Genomic DNA, 7,052 nt, shown 5'->3' on the forward strand with positions numbered 1-7,052 from the left:
AATCAAGTAATAACACTTATTAACTGGTGTGGTGCTGTGGGCTAACGCGCCAGACTGCAAAGCCGTTTGATCTGCAAGGTCAGCAGTTCCAGCTCATCAGCTGCTCTTTGGAAACCCTTTACAGGGTCGCTATGGGTCAGAATCGACTCGACGACACTTAGCAACAACAACAATTAAGTAAAACAATTGTAGATGCAATTATAGAAGCCTTTGAAAAAAAAGGATTTTTTAAATTAACTTTAACCATTCATTTCCTAGTGAATTTTAAATACCATTATATATATATATATATATTTAAAGGACAATTTATATACAAGGGGACTCTGAAGCATTTGTGGGGAAATGCCATTATCTTTTAATTCAATTTTCCCACAAACTTTCTGAAACCTCCTCTTAGAAGCAGATTTAAGAACAAAACCTGCATCTATGATATTTTATTTCCTTTTTTGAAGTATAAGCAAAATGATGTGTCATGTTTATGTTTAGAAACTGTCAGAAATACTTTTGTGTAAAGTGGTTTCTCTTTAGCTGGGGAACACAATTCTTATTACTCATCTCAAAACAACAACAACAACAAACCCCCTGGTTTTGCCACTGATTCAATCACAGGTAAGTGATTTGAGTTAGATTTTATATCCAGTCCTTTATTTTCAATAACAATCATATGTTCCTTTGGAACCAGGAGGAATGTAGGAATAGGCCCAGCAAATACAGTCCTTAGGAAAGTAGTGATAATCTTTGCCCTGGTGTTATTAAGTGCCGTTGAGTCGATTCTACTTAAAGCACGTCTGCATATGGTTTCCAAGGCTTTAAATCTTCCAGGGAGCAGAAAGCCTCATCTTTACCCAGGTAGCGTAGTGGTTACGTGCTCAAACGCTAACCATAAGGTTGGTGATTAGAGCCCACCAGTGACTCTGCAGAAGCCCTGTTGGCACTGTACGATAAGCACTGGACTGCCAACTGCAAGGTCAGCAGTTCAAACCCACCAGTCAGCTCCATGGGAGAAAGATGAGGCTTTCTGCTCCTGTAAAGCTTTCCAGCTTCAGTAACCTTATATAGGTGGCTGTGTTATAGAAAAAAACTCTTCTAAGCGATCCATTAACATTTCTCGCTGTTGGTGGCTCTCACACTCACAACAGTTATTGGCTATTTAAATACAATACTTATTAGCATAATTTGTCATTTTCTTTTGGGAATTTACTATCTGCTTTGATTTGGAGTGACATACCTTGTTAATTTATACAACTTTATAGACTCCTTTACAATTTGACATGTGAAGACTGAGTCCCTGTCATTGGGAAGTCTGGAAAAGAATTCCTTTGGAAGTCTGTGCTGATGACAGCTATCTCAGCCTTTGTAAACAGATTGGTTTTTGTCCATTCTAAAGACATCCTGTAAACATTTATGGAAACAGTCTATTTTCAGTAATTTTTTTCAAGTGATTGAATTCTACTTTGAAAATTGCTATTGATAGGAACACCATTTTATTCGGAAATGTAAAAGTACTGCGGTTACACCTAAGACAAGAAATGTGTGGGGACTCATCATTGTGATGTCCTGAGAAATTGGGAGCCCCCGGTGCAGTCATACTGCCGAACACCTTGTAGAGTTGACTGGGAAGCTAGAGGGTTTTTTGTTTTGTTTTGTTTTTGCTTGTTCAATGTGATTCCAGAAAGAATGAGTTATCCTCAGATACTTTTAATAAACAGAAAAATATCTAATGGAAGTCATGATTATGGAAAATAGAATATGGGCTAAATCCTGTTAATATCTCAGGAAAAGTTTACTGTGAATAAGCTTGAGCCGTAATTTCATTCTCCATTTTCTGTTGCTATCAGTTATATAATAATGACAAAGCATTACGTGTATTGTTTATACTTCATTTTCACTGTCGCACCATGAGGCAGATGCTGTTAAATTCTATCAGTATTTAGGATACGAAACTGAGGCTTTAAGAGAATAAGCAATAGCTTGCCTATGCTGTTTTTCTGAGTAAGTGGCAGAACCAGAATTTGGTGCTGGCTCATTTAATCTCATTCCCTGAGGTCCTAACAAGTACACTTAACAGTCTCTCAAAGACTTTGTCCATCCAAGGAAGTACCACTTCGGAGAGCTCAAATTTCTGTCTTGTGGTTCTTAAAGAACAGGACACTTGATAATGATGTAAGAAGAATATCCTCAGTAAATTCAAGAAAAACGATGATCAATAGCCACTTCTGTAGAGAAGAGCAAGTAGCAGGCATCCCTCAGGCAAAGACAAAGGCAAAGTACCAGAGAACACATCCCAGTGAGAACCTTGGAATGTGTGTCCTTAAAGCAAGCAGTGAGGGGAAACACTGGACAGGCAATACAGCCCAAGGTTACATCTCTTATGGTCAGCTTAATCCAGAGAGTAAGCCAAGACAGGGAAAGAAAAAGGAGAGACAATGTCCATGTTAATGAGCATCAAGTGGGCGCCAGAATCAAGAGGTGAAGTAGGGAGTGATTTGCCTCATAGAACGGTTGGGTGTGTTGGTAAGCCGGGCAGTCCTGGTTCATGCCTGTGGCCCCAGCAGAGTTGTTACTAGTGACTGCTCCGTTCTGAAAACTGTCCAGCTGGGTGATAACTGTAAGCCATACTTTAAAAAGGGGCTTATAATGATCACGGAATTTCCTTTATTTTTAAGGTTGTTGTTGTTAAACGCTGTCGAGTCAACCCTGTATAGGGTTTCCAAGGAGCAGCTGGTGGATTTGAACTGACGACTTTGTGGTTCACAGTCCAGTGTTGGTTCTACAGTACCACACCAGGAATTATTTCATATAAATTCCAAATGCTTATTTTGCCTGTAAGAGAAAACAAAAAAACACAGAAATGGGAAGTATCGTGTATCTGAATTAGTTTATGGGTAGGCATTGTAATACACACTCCTTCTAAATTCCTTTTTAAAACTGCACTCTTATGTTTTCTTGCAATTGAAAAAGATAAATACAGTCAACTAACCTGTTTGGACATTTCTGGCAAAAAATAACAATGGACATTGGGAGGAAGGAGTTGGACTGAGCTCTCCCTTTTATTCTCTGAAAAAGAGCACACGTCAGAATTAATTCACATGTTCCATATCAGAAACTGACATTGAAGCTGAAATCTACCAACTCAAAAGGATATCATGAAGATCAGTGTCACAGAAATTTACTTCCTTATTAGAAAATCAGAAGCATAGTCCAACTTTAATGAGGTGACAGAAAAAAGTTAATTATCAACTCAGAAAAAAAAAGTCTATCATAGAAAACATGTCAGTCTTCAGATATTCTGAATCTGGTCATCAGTGGCTAAGTGAAAACCGTTACCTAACTTGGAGCGCTGGCGTGGTGCTGTAGGATAAGCACTGGACCTCAAAGTTGCCGGTTCAAACCCACCAGCTGCTCCTCGGAAACCCCATACAGGGTTGGTATGAGTCGGAACCAACTCGACAGCACTTAACAATAACAGCTTACTTTAGGTTTGGACAAGTCACTTAATCTTTCCACAAGACTGCATCCTCATGTAAAATTGGATGGTTTCTATCCTGTTTATTTCTTAAGATTGTGTGAGTATAACAATAAGATCAAGAAACTATGTACATAAAAGTGAATTCTTGGGAAAGACGTTTAAAACCCTAGAATTTTACAGAGTAGTTCATAGAACTTTCATCACTTTTCAAGCTTTACTTTAAAATATATGTATTTACTATTATGTTAATTTTATATTAATGTTATCAGGTGATAACATAAAAAAGAAATTCAAGTTAATTATAAGAGATAGGGAGAATGAGGAAAAACCATTGCAAGTAAGAGGGCTCAGAGTGAACATTGCATATTTTTCATTATATTAAAGATTACACTGGTAGCAGAAACCACTCAATGAAAACTAGCCTCAAAGTTTAGTGAGTCATTCACTCCTGCTATCATCTCAGGTTACATTTACCAAGAGCATTGTATGTTCATAGAAGTATGCTAGTTGCTAGGGTACAAGGAGGGAAATGAAGTAGAAATGACCTTTTGTGCAAGAGAAATACAAATGTATAGATATACATCAGTATAGATACACAAGGAGACTTCAAGAAGTTCATAGAAAAATTCCATTATCTCTTCATCCGTTTTCCCCCTGATTTTTGGAAGCCTCCTCATGTATGATTTATATCATCAAGACCCTGAGAAGACCATTCCAATAGAGGTAGGAGTTAGTATGGAAAGGAAGTGAGTGTAAAGATTAGGTAGAGAGGTTGTAGACCTGGACATCTCAGTAGATAAATGAAGCAAACACCTGCCAGGCAAGAGAAACATAGTGAGCAAAGATACAAAGGTAGGTAAAACATGCATTTAAAGTTTTTATGTGAAATTAACCCACTGGAATTTGAGTGGAAGATTTGTGCAGTAAAATAGCAAAGACATAAAAGTGATGGAAGCATGCTTACCAGACTTAGTTGTGTGGACTATTCTGTAGAAATGGGATCCATGTTATTCTCAAGGTCTTAAACCAGTACAGTACGTCAAGAAAAAAGTTATTAGAAGGCATAGGTTTGGGACAGGAATATGTGAAGTTCTCCTTATTCACAGATGAAATCTGGAATACATAGAAGATCTATATGAGTCTACAATAAAGCCACTAGTAGTCATACGTTTATCAAGGGCACAAGATACAAGATCAGTGTACCAAAATCAATTGTAGGAGTTCCATTTTGGGCACAACAAATGTGAGAAATCTCACAGAACATCTTTCCAGTGTAATCGTTGAAAATTATTTTCAAAACAAAATCTGCCTATAAATTCCACTCTCAATGAGTGCAGCCCGGAATATAGGGCTCCCTCTCCCCACTTCTCCCAATCTTAGGATTGTAGCTTGTAAAATACACCACCTTCCCACCACCCTCTAATTTATCTCAGTGGTCACTTAGAGCTCAGAGTTTGGGGTTTATTATGTAAGTTAACAGGTTACAAATCAGGGTCAGAAATGCTCAGGACACAGTTGTTCACCTCAGGACAGCTTCTCCACTGTACCCCCAGACAGGCCTCTCTGTACTCAGCCAATGTTACAAGGCTCCTTTAGGGCTGATGATCAATGCCCACAGTACACACTACTCCAACATAAAGCCTCACCTGAAGCCACTTGGCTCTTGCTGGTTCTGCAAGTCAGCAAACCTTGTCGTTTTCATTAGATGTCGTCAAGTTGAGTTCGACTCATTTCGATCTTATACACAACAGAACTAAACACTGCCCAGTCCTGCACAATCCTCACAGTTGTTGCCTATGCCTGAGCCCATTACTGCTGTCACTGTGCCAATCCATCTCCTTGGGGGTCTTCCTCTTTTCCACTGACCCTCCACTTTGCCAAGCATGATGTCCTTCCTTCTCCAGGGACTGGCCCCTCCTGATAATATGTCCAAAGTATGAGAGACAAAGTCTGGTCATCTTGGCTTCTAAGGAGGACTCTAACAACAACAACAATATAAGATTTAAACAGACACGTCACCAAAGAATAAGTAGATATTAAATATGTAAGAATATCTTTATCATTATTAGGGAAAATGCAAATTACAACCATACTGAAATACTACTATACACCTATTTTAGAATAGCTTTTTAAATTGTTTTTATAATTGACAATACCAAAGGATGGCTAGGATGTGAAACGACTGGGGAGTTCTCATTTATGACAAAATGGTATAGTCCCTGTGGGAACCAGTTTGGCAGTTCCTATAAAGGTAAAATTTAACATGTACCCCTAATCCTTATTTTCTTATCCAAGAAAAGAAAATGTCCATACAAAGACAAGTATGGTCATATTATAACAGCTTAATTTATTGTCAAAAAGAACAAAGTAAATGTTGCTCAACTGGTGAATGGGTAAACAAATTATGGTATATTCATGTAGTGGGATATTTAGTAATAAAAAAAGAACACACTACTAAGGTATGCAGTGAGAAGGATATGCCTCAAAAGTGTACATGAAGTGAAAAATTAAAAGACACAGAAGAAAACAATAAGTAAATAAAATAGAAGACACCGAAGACTATATACTATATGATCCCATTTTTGAAAACCAAACGTATAGTGACAGAAAGCAGAACAGTAGTAACTAGGGGCTAGGGTATGAAGGGAAGAGATTGGCTATCTAGAAGCATACATAAAGAACTTTTTCAAATGATAGAAATGTTCTATGTTTTGGTGATGGTGGTTACACAACTGTGGTGTTCTTGCTATGTGCCATCAAGTCAGTTTCAGCTCATAGCACAACAGAAGGAAATAGCGGCTGGTATTGCACTGCAGATTGTTCCTACCCTTGAGCCCATTGTTGATGCCACTGTGTCAGTCCTGCTCCAGGGAATGCTCCCTTCTGGTAATATGTCCAGAGTATGACGGACTTAGTCTCACCATCATCACTTCCAAAGAGCATTCTTGCTGTATTTTTTGCAAAACAGATTTGTTTAATCTGCTCTAACACCATAATTCAAATGCATCAATTTTTCTACGGGCTTCTTTATTCTTTGTCTGACTTTCGCATCCATCTGCAGCAGATTTGCCTAAGGCAGTACGGCCTTTGATTCTCTGCTTTCAGTCAATATCTACCTGGCATCAGCAATGATATCCCTAGTTCCATCTCCTCTTCTGAATTTGGCTTGAATTTGTGGCAGCTTCCTGCTCGTGTACTACTACAACCATTTTTTAATTATTTTCAGCCACATTTTACTTGAATTTGATATCAATAATATTGTTTAATTATTTCTGCATGCCATTGGGTCAGCTTTCTTTGGAACGGGCACAAGTATGGATCTCTTCCAATCAGTTGATTAGATAGCTAGCAGTCTTCCAAATTTTTAGCAAAGATTGGTAAGCACCTACAGCACTGCATCTGCTTGTTGAGAGACTTTAATTTATATTCCATCAGTTCCTGGACCCCTGTTTTTTACCAATGTCATTGGTGCAGCTGGAACTTCTTCCTCTATGGTTGAACATCATCCAGTTATTTTGGTACAGAGACTGTGTATTCCTTCTAACTTCTTTTGATGCTCTCTGCATCAATCAGTATTTTGCCC

General features: G+C 38.3%; 1 protein-coding gene across 1 annotated transcript in view; it reads left to right on the plus strand.

The window, feature by feature from the left end:
* The window catches only part of LOC102832364 (protoheme IX farnesyltransferase, mitochondrial-like), a 169,014-nt gene that overhangs the window by 112,387 nt on the left and 49,575 nt on the right, over positions 1-7,052 (plus strand). The window lies entirely within an intron of this gene.

The sequence above is a fragment of the Chrysochloris asiatica genome, unplaced genomic scaffold, assembly GCF_000296735.1.
Source record: "Chrysochloris asiatica unplaced genomic scaffold, ChrAsi1.0 scaffold00054, whole genome shotgun sequence".
Taxonomy (NCBI): domain Eukaryota; kingdom Metazoa; phylum Chordata; class Mammalia; order Afrosoricida; family Chrysochloridae; genus Chrysochloris; species Chrysochloris asiatica.